At 40.6% G+C, this 21,264-nt stretch overlaps 1 protein-coding gene across 2 annotated transcripts in view; it reads left to right on the top strand.

The window, feature by feature from the left end:
• Positions 1-290: 290 nt before the first annotated feature.
• The window catches only part of CTBP2 (C-terminal binding protein 2), a 224,740-nt gene continuing 203,766 nt past the window's right edge, over positions 291-21,264 (top strand). For both annotated transcript variants that reach the window (XM_034775258.1, XM_034775257.1), the window contains exon 1: positions 291-707. The gene's annotated coding sequence lies outside the window, so the exon portion shown is untranslated. The remainder of the gene's footprint in view (positions 708-21,264) is intronic.

Consider the following 21,264-nt stretch of genomic DNA (forward strand, 5'->3'; position numbering starts at 1 on the left):
ACTTCATTTGTCTCGGGCGGGCGGGGGCGAAGAAAAGTGCAGCAGAGAGAGGCCGGCTCCCTCCGTGTGGCCCCCCGCCCCTTTCTCCTTCCCCTCCTTTCTTTCTCGCTGCGTCTGTTTGCACTTTAGCTGATCCACTAATCCCCCGAGAGAGCCTATTTGTAGTGAAGAGTATCTATAGGGGGCGAGGCCGGCCCATGTGGGTTTGTGTCATTGGTTTGCAAAGAGAGACCCCGCCTATTGCCAAAAAAAAAAAAAAAAAAAAAAGCGAGCGAGCGAGCCCCTACCTTTCCCATCCACTCCGCACAGAGAGGCGGGGAGGCCAGTACTGAGCCCTTCCACCCAGCGCCGCGCGGCTGGAGCCGCCGCCAAGGACTTCTGGGGTGTTTGGTTTTTTGGTTTTTTTTTTAAGAGCCAAGTTGAAATTCGCATCCTCCTCGCTCCTGCGAAAGATTCTTTCCCGGGGCTGCGGCTGCCCCCATCCCCACTTGGAGCAGCAGCTCGGAGGAGGAGGGGATTAAGTTTGTGTGTGTGTGTGTGTGTGTGTGTGTCATTTTAAGGTGGATCTCAGGCAGCAAGAGCCCTGGAGAGAGCGAGAGAGAGGAGGCGATCGATAAAGGGAGAGATGCGGCGCTGAGAGGAGAAGGCTGCTGCTGCTCCTAGCTGGGGGGCTTTGCTCCCTGTGGATATTTGGAGCCAAGGCAGAGGTAAGGGGGGAAGCGGAGGGGAGGGGGGCAGGATATTTGCAATGAAGGGCTGGGTTGGTGTGCGCTCTCTCCCTACCTGCAGTCTTAATGTTTGTGCCCGTGGTAGTGTCCATGTGTTTTCGCCTCACTGCGCCACACAGAGCGGGGGGAAAAAAAGGACAAGGGAAGCCTGAAATCTGAGGACATCTTTGGTCATATCCCACCCCCCCCCTCCCCAACCCGGCTTTAATCCGCCTGGAGAGCGCCCCTGCTATACAGATCTATTTACAAATGTACGGAGGCGGGGATGTTTGCAGGTCTAGTTGCTGGAGGATGCAAAACTACCAGATCCAATTAGAACCGACGAGGGGGGTGGGTGGTGTGTGAAAAATATTTCCCCGTGCCAGGGGTGTGTGCGCGCGTTCGGTGTGTTATTGTGCTGATTATTGTCTTGGCTTGAAACATCGCTGTGTGTGCGTAATGCCCTGCGATTGATCATGCATGTATGTGATGCAGACTTCGGAGCACGCAGGGACAAATATGGGCCAGTGGCTGAAGCCAGAGAGCGAGTTCAAGCCACCAGAGGTAGTAGTGCATATATATATATATATATATATATATATGTTCGGGGGGCGGAGGGGAAGGGAGAATGACAAATCTTTAAATTGCTTCTCTCGTCCTCTTCAAATCTCCCCTTTCCAAGAAGCTCCCCCGGTGCAGCCAGAGAATAAGTGAAAGACGTTAAATGAGGTGAAGTGGAAATCTTTTGTTTTGCAGGGCTCTGCATTGTTTACTTAGTGCTGAGTATGATGGACAACATCTGCCAGCAGATTAGCAGGGTTACCCACGGTTTGCAGGGCTGCCAAAGTCTCGGCCAAGACAAGGGAGGGGGAGGGGGGCGGAGGAGAGACGTTTCTCACTCAGCCTTTAATACAGCCTGGCCTGGGACTTCCTCCTTTTGCCCACACGCTGGAGCCTGCACTTCAAGTCTCCTTTCCTTGTGCACTTTTCGGTGCACTTCAAGCCGCAATCGGAAAGTTTGCCTGGTGCAAACAGTCATGATGCTAACAATGGCAGAGTTGGGTCGTGGTGGGCGTGGCGCGTCGCGGCCCCTTTATGCATAATCCGCCAGGAGAGTAACGTATTGATTTGGGTTTGGGGGCTTGCTGGAGCCTTTGCAAAGTGAACGTGTTTGGCGGAGTTTATAAAACAAATACTTCCAGAGTTGGGGGAAGGGGGGGGCATGAGCAACTGGAGGGAAATCCGGTTCATGGGCACAGGCACTCTGGAATCAATCGAGTTTGGAGGGGAAAGCCCAGAGCTTGTAAAATACGATAGAGACACGTTCAATCGGTTCGTTCTGGAGGGCGGATTGAAAAACTCCTTTCCAAGGAAGCGTCCTGATTAATTTCCTTGTAACGTTGCAACGTACTGCAACACTTCTTACCCCGCATGGATCCCTAAAGCGATTGGAAGGCTGGTGCGCCTGCAGTCTAGGGTAGAGCCGATCAAAACATCCCTACTCTCCATGAAACGTACTAAATCTAGAGTGGGATTGTTTACAGAATAAGGTTTCTTATTCAATAACTGGCACGTAGTTATCAGTGCTCCGCGTTCAGCATTTCGGCGTGCTGCGTGTGTCAGTTTGTGCCTCACAGTTTGCTGTGTGTATTATTTAGAAGCGATCTTGATTGTTTGGTGTTTAATACCACTGGCTATCCTCAGCAGCCTCGGTAACCATCTTTTGGTGCTGTTGAAATGAAAATTAAGTACAGTTTTCCAGAATGAAATGCCTGAACGTGTTGGAAAAAGGTTTCACCTTTTTGATAAATAATGCACTGAAGAATTAAAATGAAGATCAGTCACTGTAGCAATTCCTCTGGACACATTAGGGGATTCTGTGTTTATATATAATAGTAATCATCCTCTCTGGACATATACCTTTTAGAAGGAAGCACTATTATTGCATTTGCTTCATTCAACTTGTTTGTATTACAGCAACAAAGTTTGTGTGTTCTTTTGCACTGTTTTGTACAATAGAAGATGCTTTCTGTCCCACTGTATACTAAGGTTCACACATTATTTGAATTATGTTCCATATAAGATCTGCTTGTGTTTTGTTTTTCTTGTGTGTACTCACTACAACTGTTATAGTCCTAGGAGAAAACAAATCTTTTTTTCATGTAGTTTCCGTAATCTTTGGACAGTAAAATACCATTTTAGTTTTTTTTTTTCCTGTTGCTTAGGCTTCCTGCATATATGCGTGGAGCTTTAAAACAATTTTATATTGTGCATTAAAACAAAATTGTGTCTCAGCCTTTACAGAGCAGCAGTGTGTAAATGTGTGCTGAAAAGCTAGTTACTCTGTATAATTGAGCCTGAAAGAGCTTGTTCTTTTAACAAAAACTAACTAGACATGGAGCTGAAATAAAGAGTAGTCTTTTGTCTTTCAACAAGATTGCACCCCTAAGGTAAATCCTGGATGTGGCTTAATGTATTACACTTTGCCTGATACTGTGGTGCTGTCCTTTTTATTACACCAGGAAGAAAGTGTAAGGAGATGAAGATTTCAAAATAAAACAAGACAAGTCATTTCTTCTTTCAAATATACTTAGTTGCCTGTGAAGTTGCAGGCAATCAATGAATACATTTAGCCCTAATTAGACCACTTTAATTGTTCACACATGATCAAATATAACGTAACCTAACAAAAGAAATAAACATTTACGGTTCTGTAGTGCATTGAGGGATATTTTATATATGTTGATCATATATTTTTGGTGATATTAGTGAAATAAATAGAATAAAAGATGTCCAGTGCTTATTAGCCTCTGTGACCAAGTATTTCCATAGGGAAGGCAGTTTATCAATTGGCATAAAAGTGCAGTTATTGCAGATTTGTAGAAAAAATGCTGTACTTTTTAGTTTGTGCAAGTTTAGTGAATAAAGTAAATGGCAGACAAGTTGTCTAGTGACAGAATATTTTTGTTAGTCTTTTCTTCACTGGATAAGGGCGATGCCCGCTTTACCATTCTTTAAAGGTTGCTTCAATAAGCAAAACTGAAGACAGTCTCATTATAGGAGTGTATGCTCAAAATACTATGAGGCATTTATGATTATACAGGTGATCGTTGTAACACAGGCATGTCACTCATACTGTAGTAAAAAAATATGTTTAGTGATTTGTGTGTATTTGTAATCTTTTAGTACCACAAAGCTGATTTGTCTTCAAACTTCATGGAGTTGCCAAAGTGAAGTGATTTGTACAAATAGCCATTTCATCTTAAATAAGGGCTTATATGTTTTATTACTAAACTTCTTACCAGACGGGTGGCATAAAGTGGCTATAAATGGTAGTATATGACATCTTACTAATAATTGATATAATCTATGAAAAACTTGTATTATTAATGCAGGGCAATATTTTTAGACAGGAACTCTTAATTTTGAAGGCTTTTGTAAACACTTGTTTGTCATTAGTAAGGTGTAGGGGTTTGCTTTCATGGTTTTACAAATACACATTAATTAGTAAAAATTATTATCTATGTAGTTAAGTGTCTTCACTTTCTTGTATCGTCAGTCGCTACATTTTTATTTGCATTCTGATTTTTAGAAATAATTTCTAAAATGGAATCAAGTATGGTTTATCTAGTGAGGGAGGTAAAATGTACATGTTTAGAAATAGAATGCAGTCACTTTAAAAAAAAAAATAACGTTGACCGTGGGATTTAGGAAGTAAGTAGTTTGTCAGCATAGAAAATGTTTTTCTTGTGAAACTTTATAATGTAAAATTATGCCATTTTTTCTTTTAAATGATGAATTTATGTCTTACAATCAAACCACCAGGCTTTTAAAGATAGTTTTCTTTATGGCATATGCTATTTAGAATCCATGAGGTTCAGCCGAATAGGATCCCTGACACAGAATGACATCCTGCAGAGATCTAGCACTAGAATGCTATTTGCTAACAGTGCATTCCTATCATGAATCAGTTTTGAAGGCAAAGTTGTACCCTTTGCACTTATGCTTTTCCTAAATGGAAAATTTTTAAAGGAGTTTACAGTAATGGTAGAATGGTGGCAGTAGCTTTCATTTTTAACACTGTCATTTCAGTATAGAGAAGTTGTCACCATAATGTATGTGATCATGGCCTGGGTCCCAGTGTTAATAATCTTTGTATCAGTAAAAACATCAACCTAAATGTGCTGTGTCCTAGACTGGCTACAAATACACATTCATTAAGTCTGTGGCTGGTGAAGGAAATTTGTCTGCCAGACTGGATACAGTTGAAATAACACTTCTGCAGTTCAGCTAATATTTCTGTAAGAATGTGTACAATACAGTTTTTTAAAGTAATTAAATCAGGAGTTGTTTGATACATTGGAAAGGGTAAGTTAGTTTTAACTAAAAGTGACAAAGTACAATACATTTTTTGGATGGCTTGCACTAGCCATGAAAGTTAGAAATAACTTGACTTGTGCCAAAGTAGTGAAAATGTGCTCCTATAAACTTACACTACTCAAAACTTTGCTATGGGCATGTTAAAATACTAGAGTGTGATACTGTTGTGAAAAATTGTAACAGCCTGCTAGGTCTTGCATTTTATATTTGTTGAGGATTCCTTAAATTATACTATATCTGAACTAAGTTAAATAATTGTGGAATATAATAAGTAATGATGATCTTTCCCTGGATCTTTGACGCTAATTTTGATGGAATATGTGAAAGAACTGGGTGAAAGCTCTTTCCTAATATATTCATAGCGTCATTTGTAAGACCGCATTTGATTATTCGTCGCAGTTTCAGAATAGAAGACGTCACTGTGTCTTTAGTTCCTGATTTAATGGAGACTAACCAAATGTGATCAGTGGCTTTTCAATGATAACACTCTTAATTTAGGGCCTATCCTTGCTCCCCTTGAAGTCCACACTCCCCATGGATTTTTAATAGAAGGATCAGGCCCTTCAACCTTTTTGTCCCATCTGTACATCCTGTATAAATACATACCTGTCATTTAACTCTTTTGATGTAAATTACTATTCCACTAAGGGCATTTTGTTTTTAGGGTCTGAAAGGAGAAATGACATGAGGATTCACATATGCACTCAGAATATGCAGTAGGGAGAGAGCAGGGCTATTGTTAGCGTGAAATGAGCATAGCAGAAACAAGGGGCTGTTTAATCCCTCTTCATTCTATCTGTAGAGAATGGGGTGAAATTCTGGTTCCAGTGAAGTCAGTGGGCATTTTGCCACTGACTTCAATGGGACAGGATTTCACCCTAGGAATTATAATTTTGTTGACAGGTATTTGTACAATGTTACCTGGCGCTTTAAATTCTGATTCAGAAGCGCACACTGTCCCTTTCATGCATATGTCGTTCTAAATGAACGTGAAACAAACAGAAGAAGGAATAAGAGACAAGTATTTCCATTGCAATCAGTGGTATTCTTCCAGCAGTAGAGAGGGGAAGTAAAAACAGATAAGATGGGTTTTAAGGGGAAGGCTGAAAAAAATAAAATTAAAGATAAAAGCGAAATATCCCGTGTGAAATGAAAGTCACTGAAGTGAGGCCTTGAAGGCTGAATCTTCTGTTTATTGACATTGAGCAAGGTGAGGAAGTTTGCATCATCAGTGTGCTTCAGCCCCACCAAGGTGAGAATATCTTTCAGTGTGAAAAGGTAGTGTGGTCTCCATGCCTATTCATGTCTTGGCATTTCTGATGAGACTGCCAGAAAGGGGCCAGACAAAAACTCCCCTAGAATTCAGTTGTAGTTTGGGTGTGTAAGGACAGCAGGATAAGGTCCAAAATTGGCAAATTTATGTCAGTTGTGATGGTGTTTTTTATGATGTTGACACCCATCCACTGGGAGTTGGACCAAGAACACAAACTCATTTCACACAGGGAACTATTCTAGTTAGGAACAATCCTGCTTGTATACATAACGATATAGTTACTCTTTTCTGTATTTTCTACCCACATTCATTATACTAGGGACTGTTTGCTTGCGAACAGGCTCTGTTTACCCAGGATTAAACATCTGTTGCTGTTTTTTGCCCCACCCCTGACGTCATAATCCTGAGTGTGTGATGTCACATAGTTTATCAGTAAATGATGGTGATGTTGCAGACAGAAGATTATGACTTATCTTGGGAGAATAAACAGCAGGGAAAGACAAAATCTTAAACAAAATCTTGTTTTCATCGTTTTTACTAAAGAAGGGGGAGTAAATGTGGACAGCATAAGGCTGCAGATAAGTAAATATTCTGAACTAGAATTTGTTACAACTTTTTCAGGAGACCATCAGCACCTCTTTAAAAGTCTCATTAGTTCATGGTTGTGCAATGCTTTGAAAAGTATACATTGCTGTGTAAGTGGTAAGTCTTGTCTCTAGGCCACATCCCTTTCTCAGCACGCTGCCTGAACAACTGGGCTATGCACTGTGTTCCACCGTTTTGCGGGTGATGTCTGGTTGTGCAGGTGATGGGAGAGAATCCTTTCCCATTCTCCCAGGCCATGGAGCCCTTCATAGGAGCCCTATGGATATGTCTTTTGTGCATCTTTGGGTCTATGTATTTGCACATTCAGTGGCCCTGCTTCCATTTCCTTCTCCCCTATCCAGTGTGAACAGATGATCTGCTGCAGCTGATTACAGCCCGTGGTACACAGGAGGTTTGCATCCTTATGTGGCCTCTGCCAAACATACATTGAACAATATTAGTTCCATTGTGTTCAGGCCCCTCTGTTGCCTGGAAGGTGGGGGTTGGGTGCAAATTTGCCTCTCTCTGTGCTACATTTAAAGCCCTGCTTGCAACAATTGTGTTCAAACTGCTGGATGAACTTTGCTATATACTGCTCCCTTCACATTACAAATTATGGGGCTGATTTTGGTTGGGTAACTTGATCTGGGAAGGGTCTTCTTATGAATAGAACTGGTTGAAAAAAAATCAAGAGGTGAGGAGAAGTGTAGGTGGAAATGCTGGCAAATTTGACATCATTTGTGCTCTGTTGTGTTTTGTATATGCCTGGCTTTTGTTTTCTGAATTTTCCGCAGGATTATTTTCAAAAATTAATTAAAAAATAATTTAAAATTAGGACACTTTTGAGGAAGAAATACCACCATGTGACTAAGCTGACCTGATTGAGAATGTGCACAGAGATATGAACTTTTCAAAAGGTTTACGTTGGTTAGATATGCAGTTTTGGTTTGAGCCCATCTCAGCTGGTAACATGACATTTGCACATACAGACTATATAGCACATGAACATAAAAACCACTGTTAGCTGCATAACCAATGGTTTCTCCCCAGTAGCAAAGCTGTGATGACCTAGAGGATATCTATTAGTGGTTGTACCAGTTGCTTCTCTCATTCCCCTTAGTGTAACAATTTGCATTAAAAAATTGATAACAAAGAAGAGAGGTATTTCTTTTCAGCACAAGAGAGTATCTTTAATAGCTGCATTAAGCTGCAAAAACTTACTTGTAAAACTCCTTTCAGTTCTGACATAATAAAAGAACAGAAATTGTATGTGTACTGAGTATCTCATTTAGTAGTGTAACAATATGGTCTTTTGAAAAGGGCATGGGAGTCAGGAGACCTGGATTCTAATCCCAGTGTTGCTGTTCATTTGCTCTGTAACCTTGTTCGAGTCACTGATTGTTTAGATTGTCTGTCTGTCTGTCTCTCTCTCTCTCATGGGTTAGTTCAAACTAAAGTTTTTTACTTCAAAGTTATCGACTGCTAAATAATTTTTGAGGTACTTAATACATTTGTAAAAGTTTGTGAAGTGTCTGGACCCTCCCCATGTGTTTGTTCAAGCATATGAACATTTGTGGTTTACCTGGGGACAGATGTGTGGGGAGTATCCTGATTAGCCTCTACAAATATGTTAAGTACCTTGAGTTATTAATTTGAGGTAAAAAAAACTCTAGTGTAGACATACACTATGTCTTCATTCAGGCATAGCATTATGGGGCCCTTATCTCAACTGGGGCTTATACAGTAGTACCTAGGTAGGCTCAGTTCCCAAAGGATGTTTATGGCTCTTGACATCAATGGAAACTTTGCCTCACTGAGTCACTCAGTCTTGAGCCCGGTGTGTTGCTGTAAGTATATTTGTTTTACATTCCATTATGTGCTGCACAGAACAGTATACCCCTCTCCTGCTTTGCATGGAGCCCTTTCTGTTTGGTGCACTGGTGAGAGCAGGGCACTGGGCCACAGGTTGGACAGCGTTTAATTAATTGTGAAATTGTATACTTGGAAGAGTGGTTTCAGACATGTACGTGGGGAAACTTGTGTCAAACTTGAGTCTTACAAAACCACCTTTAAAATTTTTTTGTTTCGTTCCGAGTGACCAATCTTTTGAGATACCTGATCTTCGGAAAGAGTGAAAGTAAACATCAGGCAGAAATAAATGCTGCTTGGGGACTGAAATGTAAATTCAGTTAAAAAACAATCTACAAAAGTCAATAATAGATTTTAATAATTAAGTAAGTTTTTAGGTTTATTTGTTTGAAGTGAATCTTCCTTGACTCTCAAAAACACAGAATTAGGGCAGCGACTGTGACAAAGATCATGCACAGTTTGAGCCTTGTGCTTCAGTGGAGCCTCATTTGGGTTCTGTGTGGGCATAAGGGTCTGTCTCTGCTGAGTCAGTTGCAAGATTGGAGGCTCCTCGCTTCACCTCTCTCTCTCTGAATGTCCTTTCTCACAAAGGACATTGTCTCATTTGGACAAAAGTCTGAAATGCACCAGAGGTGACTGTTAGAGATTTAAAACAAATAGATATTAGAATAACCCCAGAGGCTTGATTTTCACATACAGGACTCCGCAGTCGCTCTAGCATGTGTAAACTTGTGTAATGTTGTCAAACAATCAATTGCTATTTATTTGCGACAATGCATACCAATTATTACTTAACTAGACCCCTGAAGCAGTGCGGTTAGAGAATGTGTGCAGTGGAGACATAATGTTTATGAGAAGCCAAGTGCTTTAACAAGACTGGGAATAATGTGGAATGATTCGCTGTTACTAAAAATAACTACTATTAAATGGATGCTGTCCGGGATATTTTTAGGCCCTGATTCAGTTCTGAAAATACTGCTCTCTTCTGTGCTAAGCAAGTCTGCACAAAGCCACAGGAGACTCTCAAATAAGCCTACCTGGGTTTACTTAGGCCATGTCTACATTTACAAGCTGCTTTTTTGTTTTCTAAATAAAGAGACAGCAGGGTTTTTTGGGGAGGAAAGAACCAATGGAGAATAAGAGTTTGGGCCATGGAAAGAGATGCCCAGTATAGGCAGGACAAGGAAGGAGCTGGCAACAGTGACTTTTTCTTCCTCACCCCCAGAACCAACTTCAAAGAGAGGGCAAAGGAGAGAGCCCCATCCCTATCAACAGCCAGAATGGTAGAGGGGAGTATAGAATACCCACACTTCACCCATCAGCTAGGAACGGAACTTTCCTCTACCAGGGTGAGGAGGAAAGGGTTTACAGTGCTCTGTCCTTCCACGATTGACAGAGCCTGGGTGATAGTCTTCCCTTAGTTAGCAGGAATGGGGTAGATCTCTTCCCTCTTTCCCATCAGCTAGGAGGGAGACAGTATGATGCCTTGCTGTATCCTGTTGCTTTTCTGGGATGCTCTGTCTCTGCCTTCCCCCTCCCAACCAGCTGTGGGGGGGAAAGGGGCACTTTCCAGGGAATTGTTTTGGCAAACCCCCTGACTGGGATCCCAAGGGCTGTAGAACTGAACTTTGGCTGACTGTAATTATGCATTGCTGTTGTAAAGCGTTCAGCTGGTGTTAAGACTTTTATGCTTCCCGTTGTATGGCCTAGAAAGGGGAAGTCCCAGGGCTTATATTTGAAATGTGACTGCTAAACCGCACAACCCTACCAGTGCCTAATTTTGTTATTTCAGAGGATCTTTGTTCTGGATATTGAGCAGAGACTTTACCTGCCCTGCTGTTCAGGCAAGATTTGTGGGGTACGGGGGGGACATAAAGAGACTCTTTTTAACATAGCCCTTAAGAATATGGCCTAAACTGGCAAAAGGCAGGAGCGTCAGAATTATGGCTGAAATTCTATCTCTAACCCCACCCTGCTGTGTCTAGTTATTGCAGAAGTCTCTGAACAGTGGGTGATTTTTTTTTTTACATACAGTACCATATGTGCTGTAATACCCAGTGCAAACAGGGTAGATTAACAACAGGTTCCCCTCTTTGCCAGTTTCTTGGTTTTTATCAGTTTACCCTTTAGTTTTATTTGTCTGTGGTTTTTTTATTTGTGTTAGTTGGTGGAAAAATGTAAATTTCTCTTTAAACATGTGTAACAATAAATACAAGAGACCTTTACAAGGGATAATCAAAAATAGATTTTTGCACTTTCATGATGTCAAAACTTTTTGGTGGGAGTGGCATATGGAGAGAATCAGATACCAATTGGTACTTTGATCCTAGGCCATTTACCCCATCTGAAACTTGAGCAAAAATTTTAGCCCAAATATTGGGAGTTGTATTGAAAAGTCGACCAATCTAAACTAAAGTTAGACTAATAGGCCCCAAGATTAAATTCAGTTTCTTATGTGTAAAAGTGTTTCATCTGGTTTCCATGCTCTTGCAGAATATCGGAAGCTTCTGTAACTTGGTGTATGTTTGCCGTACGTTTTAGCCGATGCCACTAGTACATACTATATTATGTGTTCAAACGTGTTAAGATGCAGCACTCAAGGTGAGAGTTTACATACCTGAAAGTCAGAAAATGTTCGGTTTTAGGGTATCCTCGTTAACTATGTTTTTTCTCCTTCCCTTTTTAGTGTATATTATAACAGGGTCTTTCATTACATGATCTCACAACATATATGAAATGCAGGAATACAAAATATGTGTAATGCTAAGATTACAGAAAGAAGTGGAATTCTGTTGTACATCACTGTATTATTTGCACCCAATGTTCCATTCTACCCTTTGCTCATTTAGGCTATGTCTGCACTACGAGTGTCATTCCCAGCTCTTGTAGACATACTTGTGATAGCTCTCATCTGAGCTAGGACACTAAAAATAGTAGTGTAGCAGCGACAGCAGTGGTGGAATGTGCTAGCAGCCTTTAGTATGTGCCCACAAGGTTTAGGTGGGTTTGTACTTGGGGCTGCTCTCATGGTGCCACCGCTGCCACTATCCGTGCCGCCGTGGCTACACTACTGTTTTTAGTGTGTTAGCTCAGATGAGAGCTAGCACAAGTATGTCTACGTAAGCTGGAAATCTCACCCTAGCTTGTAGTGTAGATATAGCCATAGTACAATAGTTATGATCACAAAGAGGACTGTGGCAAACTAAAAGGTATGTAATATAATGTGGTACAAAAGAACAGCCTCTCTTTTTCTAACGTTAGAGGCACAGATGTAGTATTTTTGTCTTTTTTTTGTGCAACAAATGACAGTACTGCAACATATGCGTGCAAGGGGATAGTTTTGAGGTTACTATATATACCTGAGCACTTTCTGAATTTCCTAACTTTTGTGCATTGACACTTCTGTTTTAATGCATTGATAAGTTTTTTTTCCCATATGATTTCTTGTGCATTATTTGAGAAGCAAAAATATGAAAAACAAAGAGATGAAACAGTTTTTGGTGATGGAAGGATGAAGTATAATCCTGCATTTGGAAGAGGCTCCATAGGAGGTGGAATTATAGTTGTAGGCTGATCCACAAAAAGCAACTCACAATGTATCTTCTCAGGTTTCTTTTCTTTTGGGGAGGTGTCTAATCTAAACGTGAGTATGAAATCTGATTAAGTCACACCCATGATGGTCTGGCTGCAGGTGACTCTGTTGTTTCTGTGGAATCCTAGGAGCACTGTGTATCAGAAGCTGGAATCAAGCTTAATAAGTCTCCCATAGAATAATGCAGAGATACTGGACAAGCCCAGGGAGTCAGTACTTGGTTACTTGGCAAGATATCAAACAGATAAAATTGCATGGGGCGGAGTGAGTGACGGAAGGCTACATAGGAAAAATGAATTTTGAAGAAAGAGAGTGGTACAGCAGGATACTCCCAGATGAGGGCAGCATGAGGAAATCCAGAGTATAAAGATCCTGGTGTCAAACCCACTGGATTCTTGGGAAGCAGCCACGGCCATCGTGCCACACCAACACATCCAGTTATTGCGGAATTCACAGACTTGGGTGGGCCAGCTTCCGGGGTTCCGCAACCTGCTTCCTGATTGGCCACATGACCTTGACTCTGATTGACTGGTGACCATATATAAACTTTTTGCTTCCTTTCTGGCCTTGTCTGAGCAACAAGCCACTGCCTGTTAGTTGCTGCTTGGGCCCTGCCTTGTTGCCTCACTTGACCCTGCCAGCTACCTCGCTATACATTCTTCTTGGATTGGATCTCCTGGCTATCAAACCTCTTTTGTGAACTCTGACCACTGATCTGGACTGCCCTTTGACCCACCTGCCCCCTCAGTATTATACAGAGCTCCTTGTGGGAAGCGATGACAAAGAGACTTTATCCTATGAGTTGCTGAGCATCCCTCAAATCCCATTGACTTTGATTTCATTGAGAATTGAGGCCACAGCACCTCACAGGAACAGGCCCTTTGTCACCACTTCCCACAATTCGCTCTGTGAATTTCCTCATGCCACTCCTTATTCTGAGAATATCCTGCTTGACCTGGTACACCGTGACTCTTCAATCTCTTTCTTGAAAACTGTTCTTAAAACTTCCTTTTTCCATGTAGTATCCCTTCGCTTACCTCCATTCCAGCCTTTGTTCTGGACTTTTTCAAGCTGTTTATGCATTTTTTTTTAAAAAGTGTCTATTTGTGGCAGTACAGCCAATATTTTGAAACATCGGTGCATAATAGGGCAAGATGGTCATAAATATAAATCAGAAGCTAGGAATTGTAGAAATTTGATATGGGAAGTCAAAGAACATGAGGACAAATCTATGGCTGGAAGAGTTAAGGACAATAAGGAGTATTTTAAGTGTATTGTGTACAAAAGGGATCCTAACATTTGGTTGGTCTATTACTAGACTGAAATGGTAGAATTGTCAAGAATAATGCAGAAAAGGCAGACGTAATTAATACGTATTTCTGTTCTGTATTTGGGGAAAAAAACAGGTAATGTGTTCATATCATATGATTAAATAATTTCCATTCCAACAATAACTCAGGAGAATGTTAAACAGCTACTAAAGTTAGACCTTTTTAAAATCAGCAGGTCTGGATAACTTGCATCTGAGAGTTATAAAAGAGTTGGCTGAGGAGCTTGCTAGACCGTTAATGCTGATTTTCAGTAAGTCTTCAACAGTGGGGAAGTTCCAGAGGACTGGAAGAAAGCTAATGTACCAGTATTTTAAAAGGGTAAATGCTATGATCTGGGCAATTAAAGTCCCGTCAGCCGGATGTTGATCAGAGCAAAATAATGGGACATCTGATGCAGAACTCAATATATAAAAAAATTAAAAAGGGTAATATAATTAATGTTAATCAACATGGATTTATGGAAAGTAATATACTTAGACTTCTGTAAGCCATTTGACTTGGTACCATATGACATTTTTATTAAAAATCTAGAATGATATAAAATCAACATGGCACATATTAAATGGATTAAAAACTGGCTAACAGGTCTCAAAATGTAGTTTGTAAACAGGGTATCATAATTGAGCCGGTGTTTCTAAATGGAGTGCTGCTGGGACTGGTTCTTGGCCCTATACTATTTATCATTTTGATTCATGACCAGGAAGAAAACATAATCATCACTGAAAGTTTGCAGATGACATACAGATTGGGGGAGTGGTAAATAATGAAGAGAACAGGCTGCTAATACAGAATGATCAGGATTGCTTGGTAAGCTGGACACAAGCAAACATTTTGTGTTTCAATATGGCCGATTGTAAATGTATACATCTAGGAATAAGGAATACAGGGGGCCTCTATCCTGGGAATAAGAGACAGAAAAATATGTGGGGGTGTGGAGGATGGAAGATCAGCTAAAGATGAGCTCCAAGTGCAACACTGTGGCCAAAAGGTTGAATGTAGTCTTTGGATGTATAAATGGGAATATTGAATTGGAGTAGAGAGGTTTATATTACCTCTGTATTTGGCACTGTGATGACCACTGCTGGAATACTGTGTTTAGTTCTGGTGTCTACAATTCAAGAAGGATGTTGATAAATTGGTGAAGGTTCTGAGAAGAGCCATCAGAGTGATTAAAGAATTAGAAAACATGCCTTATAGTGATAAACAGATTGAGCTCTTTAAGTGTATCTTAACAGTGAGAAGGTTAAGGGGTTCCTTGATCACAGTTTGTAAGTACTTACATGGAGAAAATAAATTTGATAATACAGGGCTTTTCAACGTAGCTGAGACAGGTATAACATGATCCAGTGGCTGGAAGCTGAAACTAGACAAAATCAGACTCACAGTGTGGCACAAATTTTAACAGTGTGTGTGGGGTGGGGGTAATTAACCATTGGAACAATTTACTAAGGTTTATGGTAGATTCTCCATTACTGCCATTTTTAAAATCAGGATTGGTTGTTTTTTTCTAAAAGATGGGCTCTAGTTCAAACAGGAATTTATTCAGGGAACTCCTAAGGCCTGTGTTATTAAGGAGGTCAGACCTGGTGATGACAATGATATCTTCTGACTTTATCATCTATAAAAGATTGACATTTAAATGAAAATTGCTAGATTTCCACAAGTGCTGTAGACCTGCACCTCCAGTCTACTTCAGTAGGATTACTCACATAGGTAAGGCCTTCTCACAAGGGTAAGAGATTGCAGAATCTGTCCTTTAGTGAATAACACTTAGGCCTTGGCTACACTTACCCGCTAGTTCGACGGCTGGAAATCGAACTTCTGGGTTCGACTTATCGCGTCTAGTCTGGACGTGATAAGTCGAACCCGGAAGTGCTCGCCGTCGACTGCGGTACTCCAGCTCGCCGAGAGGAGTACCGCGGAGTCGACGGGGGAGCCTGCCTGCCGCGTGTGGACCAAGGTAAGTTAGAACTAATTCGAACTAAGGTACTTCGAACTTCAGCTACGTTATTCACGTAGCTGAAGTTGCGTACCTTAGTTCGAATTAGGGGGGTAGTGTAGACCTGGCCTTAGTAAAGATCTCAGGGTCTTAATTTCTGTACTCTTCTCTTTGCTCAATTGTTAAGTCCTCAAGAGCTCAAACATCTCAGTAGCAATGAGAGTGATGAATTATCTGCAGTGTCAGCACCTGGTAAATACCACTGTGGACTCAAACAGACAAGAAATTAGCAAAGGTCACATTCCCTATTTGAGACAACACATGTCAAATGTGAACTTTCCTTTTTTAGTTTAAGTGCAGAAAGTGTCTGGAAAAAATTTTCTTACTGGATTGTCAAGTCATTTACACAACTGAATGAACTTGTTTAAACTTTAAAACACTTTTTAGCTGCCATCATAATTGGAAAAAAACTCTCCAGCACCCCTGGTCAACTTTTGAAAAAAGGTACAAATGGCTGAAAAGGGGTCTAAAATGGATCTTAAATTTAATTAAACTGTGATAGTGTGACCAATGCAACAAAAACAGAGTATGTGTTGCATTTTAAAGCGAACAAGTACAAAACAATTAAAAATGAGCAATTTAAAACCACGGTTCAAGTCTTGTAAAGCGAGATTTTGAATAGTGTTACTTATGTCTGGGCATCTTTCCAACTGACAGGGTAAGAAGTTGGGTTTTGAGATTGTAACCTTTTTTATGCACTCTAAGCTTCCTGAGACTCCACATAGTATTGACATCAGACTTTATCGTGCATCACAAGACACTGCATGAAGAGCACTCTAGGAATGTTTACATCCTTTTTTTTATCTACACTCTGTGCCTCTGAGCATTAGCTGTTGAGGGTGAGGCTGGTGTTATCAAGAGAGACATTTATTTTTAGTTTAAAAAAAAATCACACAGCTGGATTTCACTTACTCCACTAAAGCTTTTGCGGCACTAAAGCTTTTTGTGTGATATCCGTTGAATATACAGGAACTGCATTTTAAGTCTAAAACTTGAACATATTAAAAGCAATGAAAGAAGTAAACCAGATCAAACTGTGATTGGATAAACAATAACAAATACTGATGTACGTTGTAACTATATAAGTAATTCAAAATATTTGTAGACTGCACAACTTACTTTCTTTACAGTAAAAGCAGCAAAGAGTCCTGTGGCACCTTATAGACTAACAGACGTATAGGAGCATGAGCTTTCGTGGGTGAATACATGTGGGATGCATGTGACATGCATCCGAAGAAGCGGGTATTCACCCACAAAAGCTCACGCTCCTATACGTCTGTTAGTCTATAAGGTGCCACAGGACTCTTTGCTGCTTTTACAGATCCAGACTAACACGGCTACCCCTTTGATACTTTCTTTACAGTGATATTGGAGCAAAATATGAACTTGTCATTAGAATTAAAAACACAATAGTAAAACAAACATATAACAAATCTTGAAGACATTTTAGGTATTTGGTTTTATATGCATTAGTTTAAACAAACAAGCACCACATTAATCTCAAGATCATGCAAATGAAATAAACCTTTAAGGTTTTATTATATTTAGCCAGAGCACAAAGTAAGACCCATCTGCAAATAGGTCTACTCATACGCATACAATTACTCATGCTTAAGTGTTTGCAGGATCAGGGCCTATTTACAGTGTTAATAATTCTTAGTGCAAAATGGCATAACTGGATACATTTGTAATCGGGATTGTGTTGGTCTGACTAGTGAAAGTCATCAAAGGGCTAAAGACAAGTATACTCAAATGCAGAATAACTTGCAGGTTGAATGACTGATAGGACTCTCAGCTAAGAAAAAGATGTGTATTATTAATCAGATACTCTGGTCAGAAAAGAGCGCTCACAAGATAAAGGCCACATTCGTTGACTGTTGTTGACTACAGTATGTCAGGTGCTATTCACAGAGTTGGCACTAGACATCTATTTCTGTAAAGCTGCACTGCATTTTTATGCCTCTTTTACAATAAAGATGTGACTGCCAAGATCCTTTTGGGAAATGTTTTGAGGGTTTTGGTTTCATATCATTAAAAGCCAAATATTCCTTTGTACAATGCTCTTGCCTCTTACCATTTTGTTCGTATAATGGACGTGACAAACATAAGCCCAGAGAGGTTCAGTTTTTTTGATGTCCTAGTACTGAACTTTCTTAGGAGGAAAATATAAGACTTAGCTGTATTGAAATGATCCAAGATTTTTTTTTTTTGGACTGCATTTGGGCTTGGATTAGTAGGGAATTGACTGAATGATATGCCATGTTTATAAAATCAGGAGCACCTATCTATTTTCATACAGATCTCTTAATAGAGATTAAACACAAAATAAAGCAGAATGCATGAACAGTGATATTCCCAGAAGCAATATTGCAACTTGTATGCAATGTAATTACATTTTGTACACTTGCCAATTAAGCAGTTGTGCTTTAGAGAAAAATTACCTTCGAGAGATTGAAGAAAAGCATCGCAGAGCAGTAAATCAAATCAAATATATATGTATCACAGTATTTAGTGTATGCAGTTAAAATTTAAAAACTTACTTCTCTATTCAGGTGACACACTGTTGGTAGCATGCATAATGACATTCTGAGTGTGTCGTGGCTATTTTGGAATAGATCAGTGAGTATTAAACAATTTTGTATTTAAAATATGACTTTTTGGGGGAGCCTGGTGACACATGGACCTGAGAGATGCAAGCAATCGCATCTCCCTACCTATTCCACCTGAGCTTCTTTGCCTCCCATCAAATAACCTGGTTCGGGAACTAACTTAACTAGTAATTGGAAAAAGAGGGAAACTCAGAATTAACTCCTGGATCTATACCACAATTCCCATAGAAACTGGAAAAAAGCAAATAAAAACAGTGAGCGGGAAGAAATCTTTTAAACTGTGCTGGGGATTTGGTTTGTTTTCCCCCCACTATCCACCCCAATCCTTTTGCCTCTTTTCAAACTTAGCATAAGTCAGACAACTGGCATGTGGCATGTTTGTAGATGGATAAACAGTGACACACACACACACACACACACACACACACACACACACACACACACACGTATGTATGTGGCAGACAGAGGCTTCAGTATGTATTGATAGCCAGCCAGCAACTTATTTAATTTACTGTAGTGGAGGAGGGAGTCTTCTATGCAGAGAGACATCCATGTTCCATTTGCGTGCTGCACAATGCTCAGCTTTATCCTCCAAGGTGTAAGTTAGAGGGACAGATGTATGTATAATTCAAACATTTCCAAACTCTGCATTAAAACGACGAGATGCTCAACAGTGGCTCCAGTCAGCAAAGTCCTTCCAAATGTGATACTGCCACTGGCAGACCTGAAGATGTGTACTGAATACGTGCTGGATTGTGGGCGAGTCAGATAAAGAAGAACAGTTTTTGCAAGAGATGGATATGGATATATTCTCATTTGCCAACGTAGCAAAGGATTTAAACGTATAGCTTTATTTAAGGATTTTTTCCTTGATACAGGGTTAGTCTGAATATTCCTGTCCTGCTGTATGCCTGGGATATTTGTGTACTCCCTTAGTTAGTCCTACCTATCTCAGGGCACATCTTGTCCCAGTGCTCAGTGCCATCAGAAATAGCTTACCCATAGATACAGGTGTTTCCTCTTTCTGCTGTCTTGTACCCGACTTGATGACTGAGACATTGTTCTCATGTTACTTCCGAGACATCGATCAGATTTCTTTGTGTCTCCACAGCCAGGTGGGAGATTTCCCCTTCCTCCCCGCAAACCCAGTAAAGAAGCATCTGACTCCATGTCACACCTGCTAGTTAAGTATGTCTTTCTTGTTGGTCTTGATCTTCTCCTAGTTTGTTGACTAGCTGGTTGAGGAAGGAGACTCTTGAATGTGTATGTAGGGTGAGCAGATTCATCGTCTGATTGCAAACCTGAGAAAATAAGACAAACTGTATGTTGGTGTCCATTGGACAGTGATATTCTGATTGATGGCATTTCAGTCTAAAGATAGTACCTGCAGATTCCGGTTGTTTTAATTATGTAATATTTATATTGTGGTATTCCCTGGCATCCCAGTTGGGACCAGGGTCCCATTGTGCTAGGCACTGTGGAAACACGAAGATATGGCACCTACTCTGATGAGCTTACAATTTAAGAACAGTTTCCACAGTAATTTCCTGTTCTAAATAATAGGGGGAAGCTGTGCTATCTCAGATACCACAAGGGCTGGCTTTAACATTTTTTGCCAGGCCTGTGAAGCACTAAGCTAGCAGCTTCCCCCTCCTCACTTCCTTTAGAAAAAGTATTACTGGTTCCTATACATACTCCTCCCAAAGAGAAGGAAATAAACTGATGTTTGTCTATCATAAGTTGCACCCACAATCCTATTTTTATATTTAAATAGAAGTTGGAAGTTGTAGACATTCAGGATTATAAATCTGCTTGTACTAACTTTAGATACCCAGGTTTGTAAATCATGCTTTATGTGACTTGACAAAGGCTACCGAGGCAACAGGTGTCAGTGCTACCATCTGAATCAGTCGATCAGCCCACTAGGGCAGGCCATACTGCCTTACATGCAGTTGAGCTGCCTGTCCTTGTTTCCAGAGGGGACTCTGGCTGCTCAACAAAGGAGATGTCTCAGCTGCCGTGAGCAAGCTGATCTGGAGCTTGTTGGAGTCTAGTGCCAACCCTAGTAACCTAGGCAACAGTGCCCCCTACAGTTGTGAGCTGATCTGGAATCTGCCTAAAAATAAAGGACCTCTGGCTATAATTGTCCCAGACCACAAAAGCCAGCCCCGGTAACTTAAATGAGTGACAAGATTTCAGCCCTAGTGATCAGTTCCAATTTTCAAGGATATCTTTGTAAGAAAGAGACTTTGAAATTCTATTTAATGAAATTCTTATTTCTAAGTCCCAGGATTAATGGAGGCCTTCAGAAGCTGTCTGTGTGTCCTAGTGTATGGTAACTCTTGGTGAGTGTTGAGGTTTTAATGATAACCACTGTAACATCATCACAGTTAGAGTGGGAAAGGCCTCTCAGATCATAGGGAATATAATTTAAAATTTTGATTAAAGTTAATATTTAAAATTAAATATACACAAGTTAAGAGGGAAGGTACTGTACATCTGGGGTCAGGCTTGAGTTATGAGAGTATCGGTTACAAGGATCACGAGATACATACATATCACATAACCAGCAAAGACCCAGATTGGGGTGCGGGAGTTTTTAAAGCATCAGTGGATAAGTGGGCTCAGGTACGCTGCCCAGGGAATGTATTAAGAGTCCAAGTCAGTATCAGTGTAGCGAATAAGTACATGGGTGGGGTGCGTCCCTGGGTTCGTCAGGGAAGGAAATGGGTTATTTCCCTGGTCGGCGGTCTCGATTACTCAACCTGTATTGACAGTGTCCCGTGATGTCTCCGGACCACCTGATGGTGTCGGACACCATGAGCTCTCTCATGAGCTGGGCTATTAGACATTGAGCTTAGCCAAAAGGCCAAGAAGTGAGCTGCTAACATAACTTGTGTAGGGATTAATCAAAGAACA

Source organism: Trachemys scripta, chromosome 7 (assembly GCF_013100865.1).
Source record: "Trachemys scripta elegans isolate TJP31775 chromosome 7, CAS_Tse_1.0, whole genome shotgun sequence".
Lineage (NCBI taxonomy): Eukaryota > Metazoa > Chordata > Testudines > Emydidae > Trachemys > Trachemys scripta.